This window comes from Saccopteryx bilineata, chromosome 3 (assembly GCF_036850765.1).
Source record: "Saccopteryx bilineata isolate mSacBil1 chromosome 3, mSacBil1_pri_phased_curated, whole genome shotgun sequence".
NCBI lineage: Eukaryota > Metazoa > Chordata > Mammalia > Chiroptera > Emballonuridae > Saccopteryx > Saccopteryx bilineata.
Genome location: NC_089492.1, coordinates 54,746,422 through 54,762,448, shown reverse-complemented (window position 1 = coordinate 54,762,448; position 16,027 = coordinate 54,746,422). Strand labels below are relative to the sequence as shown.

Sequence of the window (16,027 nt, the reverse complement as noted above, 5' to 3'; positions counted from 1 at the left end):
TTATATACATTATAATTATATTTGTAGAAAAAGTTTGGAAAAGAAGACTAAACTCAAATTAAATTAAAATAAAATACTATGTAGTATACTTCCATGGTGAGTCAATTTTTATTTTTCTCTATTCCATTGCCAAAATATCTACAACATGCTACAATTTTTATTTTTATAAAAATACAGTTGAAAAATTAAAAACCAAACACAATGAGCCATTTATACCAGTCGCCCCCACCCCGAGTGGCCTCTTCCATATTTCCATTAACTGGGAGACAAACCGCCCCTAAATGCTTCTGTCCTGCTGAGATGCCATGATGTTATAACGAGTGGCAGTGACCTCAGACATAAATGGGGTAGTAACAGCACTCATCCCCGTTGGGTGGTAGTGTAGTTTAAATGTATTCAAGGGAGATAAAGGCACAGAAAGCCCTTCTTCCCCAGTCTGGCACCCACATGAGCTTATACTAAAAAGAACGATGGTTAAAAGCCAGGCAGTGATTCTCACCTGGAAGATCAGAGGTCACTGGGTCAAGATTTTAAACACAAAAGACATAAGAAAGAATCAGAGTTGGAAACAATTTTTTGGACTAAGATTGAAGACCAAGTTGTGATTGAAATCAGATTAGTATAAAATAGGAAAAGTGGCCTGGAGAGGGTCGCTTTAAACTTGCTCCAGGAGTTTAACAGTGAAATAGAGAAAACTGGAGGCCCTGGCTGGGCCCAAAGTTACTTTCTTAAAATGGGTATGGCTAGGAAGTGTCATAAGACTGAGGAGAAGAAAGAGAGGAGAGAACAGACCTATACTATGGTTCCCAACTGTGTGCCAATGCTCCTAAAGGCATCGCAGCAAATATACAGAGGTGCCTGGGATATTTCCAAAGTTCAAGGGAAACATGACATCTCTCAGACAGCGTGACAACTGCTGTCTCGAGGTTTTAGTATTATATCATGTTGTATTCCTTTCAACAACCTCATACCTGTATGAAACCAAGTTTTCTATAGCTGCTGTGCTAAAAGAGCAAGTATCAAGAAAAGATAGAGATGGAATAGAAAGGAAGGGTACTGGGGTCCAAAATGAATCCAAGAGCTGAGAAGCTGTGTGGCACAGGCTTGCCCAGCTCATTAGTGCATCACATCAGTAGCGGTCATTTAAGAATAACACGATTTTATTTTATTTTTTTGCTTTCAACATATGTGTATTATCTTTTCAAAGTTGTTATAACACATACATATTAAGTGGTTTGGATCTAACTACCTAATGAATAGAACTCTTTAGTCTCCTCTGCTCTAAGATGGCCATTGAAAAAATTACTGAGATGCCCAGGTTTGCTGAGAATCAAGCATGTTTGGGAGCCGGGGAGCCTGTAATTTTGAAAGTGAGCAGCAACAGGCAGCAGGTTAGGACAGAACAGGTGTGTGCTGTCAGCTGAAGCAGTGAGGCAGAAAGACAGCGCGGGGGGGGGGGGGGGTCACTGGCCAGGTGCACCCTGGAGAGGAGACATGAGGTCATCTGGCCCGGGGAACCCACCATCTTTACATTTCATTTTGCCTACACTGCCAGAAGGAGAAACTACTGGTTCTGAATAAATAAGTATTAATACTGTAGAGGATGCCCTCCAATTTGTTTTAGAAACTTTTAAATCACTTAACCAGTATGATGCATATTCTGTTGAATTTCCATTTCTCTTCGTGAAATTCTCTCATTTTTCTCACCATCCTAGTCAACCTCTGCCACCTTTGTGCCCTCCGCATCACATTTCATTCTGTAGAATTAACTCTCTATCACACCCTTTTCAGTTTCACAATTCTTTGTTTCTAGGCTTAGGAAGAGACATAAACTGGATAAACAGTGTATTCTGATGTTTCTTCCCCATAAATAAGGCTTCTTTCTCTACTAAACCCTACATGACAGTAGTTACTAAGAGACCCATTTATCTGTAACCATTCTGGATTACTGCAGTTGCCTCCTAGCTCTTCCCCTGCAGCATCAGTCTTTCCCCTCTTCTTTGCTCAATTTTGTAAATTATATTTTCCTCATGTCACTTTATATTCAAAATTCCTCAAAGACTGCCTATTATTTACCTGATTAAATGAGTTAGTACCTACCTATATAAAGAACCAAGCTCTAAAACAGTGAGGTCCCCTCATTCATTCCCCCCTGCTCGCCTCTCTATGCACATTTTCCACAGCGTTATGACAAGGATTTCGCTTGCAGTATGTTACAAGATCTATTTCTCTCTTCTCGCATGGATATAAACCCTGTGAGAGCAGACTATTGTCAGTTCTGTACACTGTTGCAGTGCCAGACAGAGAGCACGTTTGATGCTTATAAATGCTCTATAAGTACTTATTTGTTGAATAAAGAGTACCCAGTAGAATAAATGTTCAAAAAATGTTAGGAGGTATTATTATTATTATTATTATTATTATTAAACCATTGCCTCTAATACTGCTACCAGTACCAATACCAGATGTTGCCAATAGGTAAAAATCTCAAATATTCAACTTGCCACTCACAGCCCCTCACAGCCTGGCCCCAACATACCTCGCCATCTCACCTATGTTACTCCAAACAGATGCCTCCTGTCCTGGACAGACATTTGTATTTACTGACATGGCAGCGCCAGCCTGCCTTCGTATCTTGGCTCTTAACCATTGAGGCAAATCTGACCCATCTTCCATAGCCTCACTCACACCCAATCTTGCCTGGTCCCCCCAGTCTATACAGCCTTCTTTTTTCTCCCTCTGGTTTCTTCCCTCTACAATCAATTTGGAACTTAGCCACAAACCCCAGAACATCTCTCACAGTTCTGTTTTATGTCAATATAAAACTCTTGAATTGTCTGTCTGTTAATGTGTATACGGCTCTTTCCTCTACTAGACTGCGGCACTTTCTAGTCTAACTCTTTGTAGAACACTCTGATCCACACCAAAGCATACAGACAGCAACCATCCAGTTACCAACTCAGCAATAAAACAACATTTGTTGAATTACAGTTGAACTTAGAAATCCAAGGACTATATACCTTACAGCCAGAAGCAATTCTATAAGTAGAACCCATTGTATTATTAGCCAGATCTATTTGGTTTATAATAGATGATCTGTAAATGTTACTTCCTAAAGGTGTTTTAGTTTCAGACGTATCTAGACCATGACAACAGCCAGAACTGAGAATTGGTGATCATTAAAAGAATTTGGCCTAAAAATATTTTTTTAAAAATAATTTTCCCAAAATGAAGTAGCAAAGGGCTTCAGGAAGTGGAAATTTGAGTGCAATCTGGTTCCTCTGTTTATTAATAGCCATTTAAACATCAGCAAGTTACTTAATTAAACTTCATTTTACTCAACTGTCGTATGTAGATAATACTCCTCCTTCAAGGGTTACTGTGGGGATTAAATGAAATAGCATGTGTTAAATGCTTCACTCACAAGGGAACAATGTTACTTCCTGTTTTCCCTCCCTGTCCCCCAAAACAAAAAGAGCCAGATTACAGTGACATTATCATACTTAAGTGAAGAAAGGCTCATGTGACCTTTTGCACAAATAAAATTGTTAAATAAAAAATTGTTGTCCTGGCCAGTCAGCTCGGTTGGTAAGCATCATCCCCATAACACAAAGCTTGAGATTTGATTCCCAGTCACAGCAGAAACAGATTTCTGTTTCTGTATGTCTCTCCCTGCGCCCCTTCCTTTCTCTCTCTCTCTCTCTAACATTAATTAATCAATTTAAAATATTTTTTAAATTGCTAAGGAGGCTTTATGAATATGGCTTCCATTAACAACTAAAGCATCCCAGCTAATTCCTGATCTCAATTCTAGCCCTCCCTTTGCTTTACTGAAAGTTAAGTTGTCCAGACTGCAGATCCTTCCTCAACTCACACTGGGATCCCCTCAATGAATCCGCCAAATCCTTGTGTTTGGCAGGAAAATCAGTTCTGCATTTGCAGTTACTTCTTTTTCAATTGGCTTTGACGTTTTCCCTGATTGTGTCACCAAGGGAGTGAAAAATGAAGAGTTCTATTTTTTGGCCTTAAGCTATTAGAGACTGGAGGACAAAGGAGACAAAGGAGCAGAGTCTGGACACACAGTCTCCAGGTCCTTCCCTTTCCCAGGTGCACACAGAATTTTACAGCTGCCTCTAACTGGCGGCTTTGCCTTCAGAGTCATGTCCCAAGCCCCACACCTCAGCCAGTGTGTATCGCTACTTGTCCAAACTGGCACATTCTCTCTCCCCTCTCCCCATTGCCCCTTGGCCTCCCCCCGGACACCCCTCCAGCCTCAGCCTCACTGAAAGGAAGGGGACTCTGGACAGGCAGATTAGGGTGGTCAAGCAGCCCCAGCAGGAGGAAGTTACTTGTTCCCACAGGCCTGGGATTTTCTTTTTGTGGGTGAGTTTTCGCTTTCTGAAACCAGGAAGCTAAATTTGCCTAATGGTTAAACCCAAAAGGACTACAGCTTCTTTCTTCACGACTTCGCAGACAGGCCCCCGTGGTAGGAGCAATTTGTTTCCAAATCACCCTGACAGAGGGGACGCTTTCTGGACTCCTCGGTGGAGCTTATTCTATTCTATTATTCGTATGAAAAGTACTTTATTAACAGAACATTCAAAGTTATGTTTCCCATTTTTCTCAACAAAACTCTAAAAGTGCAAATACTAAATTATGTCTCAATTTCCTAAAAAAAAAAAAAATCAAAATTTCATTTCACCCTCCTCTATTCTTTCTACTTTGTTAACTAAATCACTTTTATGTTCAGAATCTCACACACTTACATTCTTCACATTTCCCATGATTAGCCTTAAAAATTCTGCTTTTCTTACAATAATTGAGATCCTTGTTCTTTCTTACCATTTTTGCTAAAAATGTGCTCTCCTCTCCCATGGTAATTTGTCCCAACATTCACAGTCCTTTCTGTCAGGCAGGGATGTCTTACTAGTGTCATCTGTTACCATTAAAGTCACATCCCCTTTAATGGTTTTAACCTCCAGATAAGCGAGCGAGGAATCCTTTCCGCAGCCCCTCCGAGGCCCACAGGGCACCTGTAAGAGTGCCGCTCAGAACCTTGGGGCATTCAGCCCGGTGGTGGTGTTTGTCAAAGAACTGAGGGCACAGGCTTGGTCTGAATCCCAAACTACTGATTGAACTTGGGAAGTCATTTCATCCCTCAAACTGAGTTGATTCATTTGGAAAATGAGGATATTGCTACCTACCACACTGTAAGGATTAATAATTGAGATAATACACCCACAGCACAGAGTAGGCACTCAATCTGGGAGGGTTCCGGTAGATGTCACTTATGTGTGGCTGGCTCCCTATAAATGCCTTATTATTCCTTAATAATCCTTTCTTAGATTTGTCATTCTTAATTCTTTTAAACACCTTTTCGGCTGCACTGGCTATAGGCATACATTCTGTATTTGTTCCAGCAACCTATAATGCCATGATTCTTAACCTTGGCTGCACATCAGAACAACCTGAGGACTTTTCAGAAAAATACATGTACCCTAGTTCTACCACAAACCAGTCAAATCCAAATCTCTGGGGGTTAAGCCAGGACATCAGTGTGTTCACATCCCCACAGGGAAACAGTACCTAGAAGACTTTTAGGTGGAGGTAAAGCAATGAAGAAACACAGGGAGACAGGAGAGAGAGACAAAGGAAATGGCCGTGCATACTCACATTTGGATCAGAGACAGACTGGCGAGCGTGCTGAGCTGAGGCAGTATCAGCGGCGAGTCTGTGAGCTGCTGCTGTCCCCAGACCACCCTGGTTTCTTCCCACTGCAGTTTTGCTTGCTCAGCAATTCATTCAATTCTGGGCAATTTTGAGCAATACCTCAGCTTCCTTCCTATAATTCCGCATTTTTGCTTAAGCTAGCCAGAGGAGATTTCCATGGAAACCAAAGAACTTCTACTAATACAACAAGTTATTTAATTTAAATTAGTTTCGTTTATGTAGTCATATTTGACACATATGAAACCGTATTCAAATCAGGAAATCTGGAGGAATCTCTTACAGCTTCTTCCACTGAATATCCCAAATATATTCCTTATCTTTTCTGAACCTACGTCTTCTCATCCCTTGTAAAACTGATGGGTCAAACAAAATATCTATGTCTTCCAGCTCAAATTGTACACATCTGTGAATGTGAGATCTTGTCCACTTGTTGAACACTGGGAGTGTCTTCATAAGACATGGCCCTGTGTTCAAGAGCTGAGTATATCATGTCTTTGTGCTAATGAAAGATAATCATCCAGTGTGTGCATATTTAGAAAACTTTTTTCCTTTCCTTCTTGGAGTTTATACCACCAGCTTGTTAGCACCTGCTTTTTCTTCTTCATTTCCTCAACTTCAAGTTGGACAAAATGTTATTAGAGTATCAATATATAAAAACGTTTCAAGACTAGTTTTAAAATCATAACTCTTCCTAACCTCAGTCATATTCCAAATAAACAGAAACCTGATTTTTAACTTTTCTGTCTGACCTCTCTCGCACACAGACACACACACACACACACACACACACACACACACTGCCTAAGGCCACATTTATTCGGCACAGTCTAAGAGCAGTGTTAGCATTCCTGCATTTCTGGAAGAGAGTCAGCTGGAGGTCAGTCCTTGCTCTTCTCTCAGGGGTGGAGGCACTGTGACATTCAGTACATGATGAAGGATTTATATCTATCTTCCTTTACATCTGGTGCTCAGGAATCCTCATCCAAGACAGGATACCCAACTAGAACAACTGTCCCAGTGTAACAGACTACAGCCGGCTGTTCAAAGAGGTAAATATATGTCTCCATTGCTCTGTGGTCTACATTGTACACACGCCCTGCCGAGGGGTATTATGTTTGAAAATCAGGTCTAAATCCTTCGAGGTCACCCAAAGGATTCTAATGAAGTCCAGAAGTAGAATGTTGAGCTTAGAAGCACAATTTTTAAATGAGAAAATAGGACTGTTTATCTGTGTAAAATGGGAAACAACCTCATCAATTCCAATTTACTGATATTAAAAGTGCATTAATGCTGTACACATCCAATATTTCTCCTGATATTCTCTTTCTCCCCTCAAAAAATAAAATAAACTGTTTCTTTAAAACCAGTACTTCTTTAGCCCAGTGATCAACTTAATATTTTTTTCCTGAAGACACAGTTAACAAATGGAACTATTACAAAAATAATTTACCATAAAGTAGAATTACCAAATTGACTTACTTCAAGTTCTATGTTTTCCTGAACCTGAGATATACTGATTTTTATATCATTACTTTATATACTGTTAAAAAGAAAAAGAATGGCTACTACCCTTCAAAATATTAAAGTAGTATTAACTGTCACCTTGGAGAAGTTGCTTTACCTCTCTAAACCTCATCTTTCTCATCTGTTAAATGGGGATAATACAATAGTATCTGATTTCAGAGGTATTAAAATGTAAAAAATCTAAGTCTTAGAGCTTATGAAATATAGTGAGCATGTTTATTGAATATCCATTCCTTTCTGTCAGAAATCATAATTTCTGTTGTTTTATCTAAATAGTGATTTTATTTACAGTGCTACTTCACATTCTTTTTAAGTAAGGAGAATTTAATTTTTAGTAAAGTAACTTTTAATGGACTTGAGTAAGAAGCATCATCACCTATAATTCATGCTGAACTTGTTTTCCAATTAAAACATTGCCCTGATAGTAGCTGATGAAAACTAACATCTATTTAACACTTACTATGTACCTGGTACTGTGCCAAGCACTTTACATAGACTGTTTCATTTAATCCTTACAACAGTTCTTCAGATACTATTGTATTATCCCCATTTAACAGATGAGAAAGATGAGGCTTAGAGAGGTAAAGCAACTTCTCCAAGGTGACAGAGGCAGTAAACAACGGAGCCAGAGTTGGGTTGCTCTTGGGTAAGCACCATTTGCTGTTCAGAGGTATCGGGGTGGGAGGAAGAGTCCGCACTTGAGGCTGCCCAGTGAAAGTGAGGACCACTGTCCACCATAGCCCACTACAGAATGGCTCCACACTGTGCTGACAAGAAGAGGATTTCTTGGTGGCATGAGTTGTTGAAACAGAGAAACAGAACCACAGGGGCGAGACTGGATTGCAGGAGCAAGGAGTGATTACAGAATACACCGGAGAGAGTTGAGGGCACCACAGGCAGATACAAACATCTGTGTGGGAAATGTTATCAGTCTTCTCTTGATGCTTTACTGAAGAACATAGAATCAAAATTTTTGAGCTGGAGAAGACTTCAGAGGTCATCTGGACCAGCCACCTCAACATCTCCTGGGCACAGGTTAAAGATGCAAAGTCTCAGGCTCTAACCCAGACTTGCAGAATCACTCTGTGCAGGTGGCACCAGCAATTCTAGCGTCCAGAAATCTCTCCAGGGATTCTTATACCTGCAAAAGCTCCAGAACCACTGATTAAAGTTCAAGATCCTCATTTTACAGAGCAGACAGTGATGCCCATGTCCAGCAATAGGGATATGGAAAAGTGAGAAAACCGAATTCCAGCCGTTAGGATCTTAGTCCAGAACCTCAAATACTTCAATGTTGGGTTCTCTTTACACAGATGTATCAATTTTTCAAAGGATTTGAATTTTTAAAAAATATATTTAAATAAACTATACTTAACATAACTAAACCTGGATATCAGAGGCTTGAGGATATCTGTAATTGCATTGCATAAGTTCACAAAAGATCAGGCAAAGAACAGTAAGAGTTGCAATATGGACAGCAGGTAGCACCCAATTCTAAAATGCCAGGGAGACAGCAGCTGTAACACAGCATGATGGAAGCTGCAATCAGAAGATACATTTCAAAGGGAAGAACGGATAACGGATAGGCTTTAAAACAGAGTATGGCCTCAGTCATCAACTCTGGTTAATATGATAAGCATTATAAAATGTAACTTTCTCATCTAATTAAAAAACCCCATTTGTACTGTTCCAGTCTAATTGAAAATTATTAAATTATCTTAATTAAAAGCAGGTGAAACCTCAGCCAATTTCAAGTTTAGCTGTCCCTGAATCCCACTTGAAACCAATCCATTAGCATGGTCCACCATTTTTGCACTTGAAACTTGGCTCCAATGTTACAAACAAAATGAACAGGGACAGGGAGTTAAAAGAACAGTAACTTCCTTAATCTTTCTCATTTTATCAAGTAGGTAAATCTATTCAATTTTGTTCTGTATAGAATTTTCTCAAGTCTAGAAGGAGAGAGTTAGGCTAGTGGTGGGAAGGAGGCACAAAAAATACAACCACCATGGTGAAGCTGCTGTCTGGTTTCCCACCGGAATACTGAAACTGGAGGTCTCTGATGGAGGTCCCAGAGTTTGGGCAGGTCACTGAATGCATGAAGATGGCCTGAAGGGCTGTCGTCTCACCAGGGCCCTGGTCATGGCAGCTGACTGGGCCTGAACCAACCACACAATCACACCTGAGCATCCAAGGAACTGAACACTTCTCACACTAACAAGTAAGAACATTTTACTTTTTTCTTCTTTATTCTTACTTTAAGGGAGTATTTGCACCCTAAATTATGGGGTCATTTTAGCATAGTTCATGTGAAACAGAAAATATGCCTGACCAGGCGGTGGCGCAGTGGATAGAGTGTCGCCCTGGGATGCTGTGGACCCAGGCGTGAGAACCTGAGGTTGCTGGCTTGAGCGTGGGATCAAAGATATTTTGATCATATGGTCGCTGGCTTGAGCCCAAAGGTTGCTGGCTTGAGCCCAAAGGTTGCTGGCTTGAAGCCCAGAGTCACTGGCTTGAGCCCAAGGTTGCTGGCTTGAGCAAGGGGTCATTGGCTCTGCTGGATTCGCCCGGTCAAGGCACATATGAGAAAGCAATCAATGAACAACTAAGGTGCCGCAATGAAGAATTGATGTTTTTTATCTCTCTCCCTTCTTGTCTGTCTGTCCCTGTCTGTCCCTCTATCTCTCTCTCTCTCTCTCTCTCTCTCTCTCTGTGTGTGTGTGTGTATTTGTCTCTCTCTCTCTCTGTCTCTCTCTCACTCACTAAAAAAAAAAAGAAAACATACTTTTAGGGAGCAGCAGGTTGCCTTCCTGAGGATACACTCAGTGTCCCGCCATTCTCCTCAGAATTCATGCCTGAATAACCCCAATCTACTCCATTCCAGGGACCCTGTACCTCACCTGGCTGTACTAAAATCTCTTCAATCTGACCTTCTTTTCTCTTGATTTTTCATTACCATTCTATCTCTACCCCCCCACACACACACACACATACACCGCCACCGCCACCACCACCACCACCCACTCTCAACCCTGTACTCTGCTGTTCCAGTGATCTTTCCAAAAACAACTACAGTTTTCTCTTCCCTCTTGTTTCCTCATTCCTCACACAATAGAGCTTGGCAAGTAACTCCCTTCACAAGAACTTATTTTCCTGATTTCATAAGCTGCTCACCTCATTCCAACCTATCCTACAGACAAGCCACAATGAAACCCAATACCCTCAGACCTTTCATACCTCCTCCCTGCCTTTGCACTTGCTTCCTTCCTGGAATATCATACCCAAATAACCTCCTTTTTGTTTCAAATATCCCATTTCAAATACCATGTCCTGTGTGAAAAACTGTCCTGACCCTCCAGGCAGAACTGCACACCCCTCCGTCCACAGCCCTCTCAGGCACAGCCCTGCTTATTTCTTAGTGACTCAGGGTCGTCAGGGCCCAGGACACTGCCAACCCCATTAGTAGACAGACACTCAAAACACTTTGCTGAATTACTTAACTAATAAAATAATGTATGCGCAATGATTTCTCCTCCAGCCTTCCAAAAGCTATCTTCGCACATACTTTCGATGTAGTTAGAATTCAACAATTCCATCTTTAATCCTTTCCAGTGTTTCTGAGGTTTGCTATTTTACAAGAATGACCAAGGTATTTGTTAAAAATACATATTACTGGGCCCTAATGAGGCAGACCTGGAATTAGAATCCAGATGGGAGTTGCAATCACGTGGAACAAACAACATAGGTAATTCTTACATTGATTTGACTTAGGCAATACTTTGTCCCCTACTAAAATGTGAGTACCTTTAGAAAGAGAGCAACACAGTAAAATTTACTGTTTATACCTTAATGTGAATTTTTGGTAAAATCCTTTGCTAAAAGATTTTAATAAGAGGGGGTGGAGAAAAGGATAAAAAAGCTCATGAAATCCATCTTGCTTTGATTTTTGTAAAACATCCTCTGGCTATGACATCCAAACCCTCTGTAATCGAGAGAATTATCTCATAAAGTGGTTTCAGGCAAATCTCCCACTAACTATATAACATACATGATTTACAAGTTTTTATTATATAGCATCATCAGTTCTTCTCCTAATGGCTAAATGCTGATAATACCAGATGTCGATCTATTTACAGAATTTCAGTACTATATAAGAAGTCAAAATGAATAAACTTTTTACACAAAGGCTTATGTGTTTATGTTCCCTTGCTTTTTTCTCATGATGAAAGAATTTCTTATCTGGCCTAAAATTTGAGAAAATACTTAAGTGCAGTCATGGTAGGGTCTAATTGTAATATTGCATTTTATAAATATTTGGACTGCAATACTTTCGAGTCTGATTGATATTGTCCATCCTTGACTGAGGCATAATTAGCTCATTGCACAAATTGTTGTGTTTCATTATGTCTGTCAATGTATCCTTAAGGATTCATTACAAAAGAGCCACACAGAAATCTGTTACATAATGAAATAGAAATATTCTTTAGTTCAAGTTCTAGGAAATACATGTATTTTTCCCAACATTTTTCTTAACAGCAGTCTGGCTGGGGTTTAAATGTTCATTCAGGAAGTAGCTCATCCCAGTCTGAATTGCTTCTGTTTGAGCAGAGAAACACTAGGGGAGGTAGGGCCACATTGGGGGAGAAGGCTGGAAGAATGGGGATGGGTGATAAACAAACCATAATTTTTAGCTCACTTAGAATCCAATGTCCCCATCTCCACGTCATCTACCACAGCCTTACACAGGGCTTGTCCACATCCCAGCACACTGGACCCACCCTCCCATCTGCTCCATTTCAGTAAAGGCATCCTCAGGCACTGAGGATGGAAACCTAGAAGTCATCCTTGGCTCCTTTTTTCCTCACTCCCCAAATCCAATTCATTATCTAGGCCTTGCACTTGACATTCACAACCTGTCCGCAATCTGATCCCTCCTCAGTTCCACCAGCAAAGCCTCCTGCAGGGTCTCCTCAACAGCCAGATAAAATACAGGATATCTAGTTACTCTAGAATTTCACAGAAATAACAAATCACTTTTTTAATATAAGTATGTTCCAAATAAGATTTCATGAAACATACTCATACTAAGAAATAATTTCTCACTTACCTGAACTTTATGTTTAACTTGCCGGCATTCTACATTTTTATTTGCTGATTCAGGCACCCCTATCTGCCTTCATGTTCCCCACACACAACTGAATCTTCATTTATTGATCAAAAGCCTCCGCCCTCCTCCCACTTTCTTTAGAATTTGGACTGAAAACTAATTTCTTTAGGAAGTTCTTCAGGCCTTTGATTGGAGAAGGCTGAAGAGGGCCCTCTACTTGCTTCTCCAATCTCTCTCACCTTCTGGCTGCAATCCAGGAGCTGTCTTTACAGACACCTATGCTCATCATCATACCTTTGTACCTGCTGCCTTCTATGCCCAGAATCCTTTCCCTGTTCTTGTCTTCCACATCAGTCAGATCACAGCTAAAACACCTCCCCACCCCAGCCTAGCTAACGCAGCATCCCCCAGTACTCACACACCGGCTATTCCATTTCTGTCTTACTTTCCCCAGGACCCTCATCCAACCAGAGCTATTTATTACTATATTATCTTATTGTCCCCACTGGCAATGCACACACTATTAGAGCAAAGACTTGTCCCTTGTTCACTGTCTCCAGAGCACCTAGAACTAAACCTGGCATTTAACAGTTCCTCCATGTCTATTTGCTCATGAATGAATGAATGAGTTTCCCATCTTTAAAATGAGATTTCCTTAAATTATAAGCAATCTTGCCTGGCTGGTGGTGGTGCAGTGGATAGACTATCAACCTGCGATGCTGAGATTCAAGATTCAAAACGCCAAGGTCGCCAGCTTGAATGCGGGCTCATCCAGCTTGAGCACAGGGCTACCAGATTGAGTGTGGGATCATAGACATGACCCCATGGTCGCTGGCCTGAGCCCAAAGGTTGCTGCCTTGAAGCCCAAGGTCACTGGCTTGAGTCTAAGGTTGCTGGCTTGAACAAGGGGTTACTGACTCTGCTGGAGTGCCCTGGTCAAGGCACGTAAGAGAAGCAATCAATGAACAACTAAAGTGATGCAACTATCACTTGATGTTTCTCATTTCTCCCTTTCCCTCTAAAAATAAAATTCCAAGCAGTCTTCTTCACTTTTGTATGTTCAACCTTTAGAAGATATGTTGACTTTCTTAAACAATCTTTCCTGCGTGCAATTCAGAATTTTTCCCATCAAGCAGCTGATTCACATTTCCATCTCTTGCATGGTATTGCCGCCTGCCCCTCCAAGTTCAGAGTCACCAGCAGTGGTGTGCTAATCAGTGTAAGGGGACAGTTGATGCAGCTAATGAGCGTTTCATTGTACTTTAAATTTGTGATTTTAGACACTCAATAGAGGCCCTGACCAGGTTGCTCAGTTGGTTGGAGTGTCATCCTGATGCACCAAGGTCACAAGTTCAATCCCTGGTCAGGGCACATGTAAGAAGCAACCAATAAGTGCACAACCAAGTGGAACAACAAATATTTCTTTCTCTTTCTCTCCCTTCCTCTCTCTTTTTCTGATATCAATTTTAAAAATTAAACACTTAGTAGAAAGCCAAAGACCAAGGTGTTGATATAAATGGTATGAAAAGCAGAGATGCCATATACTGAATTCAACTGAACAAGATGAAAATCCAAGGGAAACTGAAAGCGAGGACTCTTGAGCTGTAAGCAAAACACTCTTTTTGATGTAAGCTGATAGCCTTACTATGAAGAAAATGCTTAAAATTGAAGACCAAGGATGAAATGCTGAGCATATATTCAAAACTATGTTTAAATAAGAATGTGCAATTAAAAATGGTATAAATTGTTTAGCTGTCTGGAAATGGAAGCCCTTATCCCATATAGCTCTATTTTTGGCTTACAGGCTTAAGAGAAGAAGAAAGGGCTGGCCTTGGAACATCCATGGGCCAGCTAAGAAGCAATATGGCCAAGACCATAAACAGCAACATATGATAATCCCTCCTGCTCTTTCACCTCCTTACTCTTGGAATTGTGGGGTTTCCAAAGAAGAAAAACATGAAGGTTTAGTTTCAACTCTGAGCTGCTAGGAGAATGAAATATCTGCAATGGTCATTCAGGCCCTCTGGTGTCCTTCAGATAGACCATTTGAAGGCAGGACAGGAAACCACAGGGCACAGGAGGAAGGGAAGTGCATAAGTCATGGTGCAGGCAGTGGGAATCCATCAGCTGACACCAGCAGGAAGGAAGAGACAAAGAGCACACATGTTCAATAGAAGCAAATGGTTCTAGGAAGTCATACCAACTGCTCCCCATTTCAGGGTTCGATACTCTCACAGTTTCTTTAACCATTTTACAGATACAGTTCTGAAAAATATGGGCACATATTTCTTTAAGAAAACCTTGGAAATATACGAAGCCAAGTTCTGACACGAGGACCTCTTGGCTTTCAGCACCCTTTCATGAAAGCCTTACATGGAGGCCCAGGAAACAAGGATGAGCAAGGCATCCTTTGCCCTCGGAGATCAGGGCACAATGAGGGAACCAGGCAGATAAATGTTCACTCTGATGAGAGCAGTGGTGGGATTCAGCTGGTTTGCCCCGTTGGGCAGAACTGATACTTCATTTTTTTTTTTTGTTCGGCGAACCAGTTGCTAAAATGGCACTTGTAATTAAGGTTCTCTCTAAGGTGGGGTTTTTCAAAGATGAACATAGTATGTTCAAAGAAGGGAAGTCACCCAACTATTTCTAATACATCAAATACAGTGACTATTTCTCTAATCAGCCCACCTCTAAAGGAATGGGATCATACTCCTGCAGTGAAAAGACGGTTAAGGATAAATCACACAGCCAGTGAGGCTCTGATAAAAGCGAAGAAAATTGCAAGTGAGGACGCTGATCAAGAAGCAATATGGAAATATCTTATATAACAGTTTTATTGTTTTTTTTGTCAAGTATTATTTAATATTTTTCATTACTATTTTAAAAATCTTTCTTATAATCTAGTTTTGTGTACCTCTTTTCTTGTTCTTATTTAAGAATTAAATGCATAAAATAATAAACTACTCTTTGGTAATATTGTTCTTGTATACTTAAAATGGTCATTAGGGCAGAGAACTGGTTATTAAATTATTTGAATCCCACCACTGGATGAGATGTGACAGGTGACACAGCCGAGGTATGTTAGACAAGCTTCAAAGCCATGGGAGAAGAGTGGATCTGTCAGGACTGACCACGTATATACCAGGTTACTACCTCAGTCACAGCTTAATCGAACCTTACCATATGACATTATTTTTAGTTTTCTTTTCTTATTGAGGCAAAATTTACATGCAGTGTTCTGGAGATGGGTGTTAGTGGTGGTCGCAGAACAATGTGAATGGACTTAATGCCACGGTACACTTAAAAATGGTCAAGATGGTAAATGTCATGTTATATATATTTTACTACAAATTAGAAAAAATAAGAAAAATAAATTTTGATTAACCACCACAAAAAGAATGTATATACAGTGAAATACACATCTCTTAAATGCTATGAGAGATCAGTTCTGATACGTCTACACCCACATCTCCACCTTCTAAAACAAGATACGGAACACTCTTATCACCTCAACAGTCCCTTTGTGTCCCTCTCTAAGTCACACACATCCCCTACCTTGCGCACTGTTCTTGAACTTCGTACAAATAAAATCATACAGTGGGTATTTTTACTGTCTGACTTATTTCACTTAATATAATGTTTTGGGATTCAATCAGCTGTTGCATG

At 40.5% G+C, this 16,027-nt stretch overlaps 1 protein-coding gene across 4 annotated transcripts in view; it reads right to left on the bottom strand.

Moving 5' to 3' along the window:
• Positions 1–16,027, bottom strand: part of LYN (LYN proto-oncogene, Src family tyrosine kinase) — a 122,891-nt gene that overhangs the window by 83,583 nt on the left and 23,281 nt on the right. The window contains exon 1 of one of the 4 annotated variants that reach the window (XM_066266143.1): positions 5,674–5,708. The exons of 2 other annotated variants lie outside the window; for them this stretch is intronic. The gene's annotated coding sequence lies outside the window, so the exon portion shown is untranslated. Of the gene's footprint in view, positions 1–5,673; positions 5,709–16,027 lie in introns of those variants that run through there. One more of the 4 variants, XM_066266146.1, reaches the window with a different exon arrangement.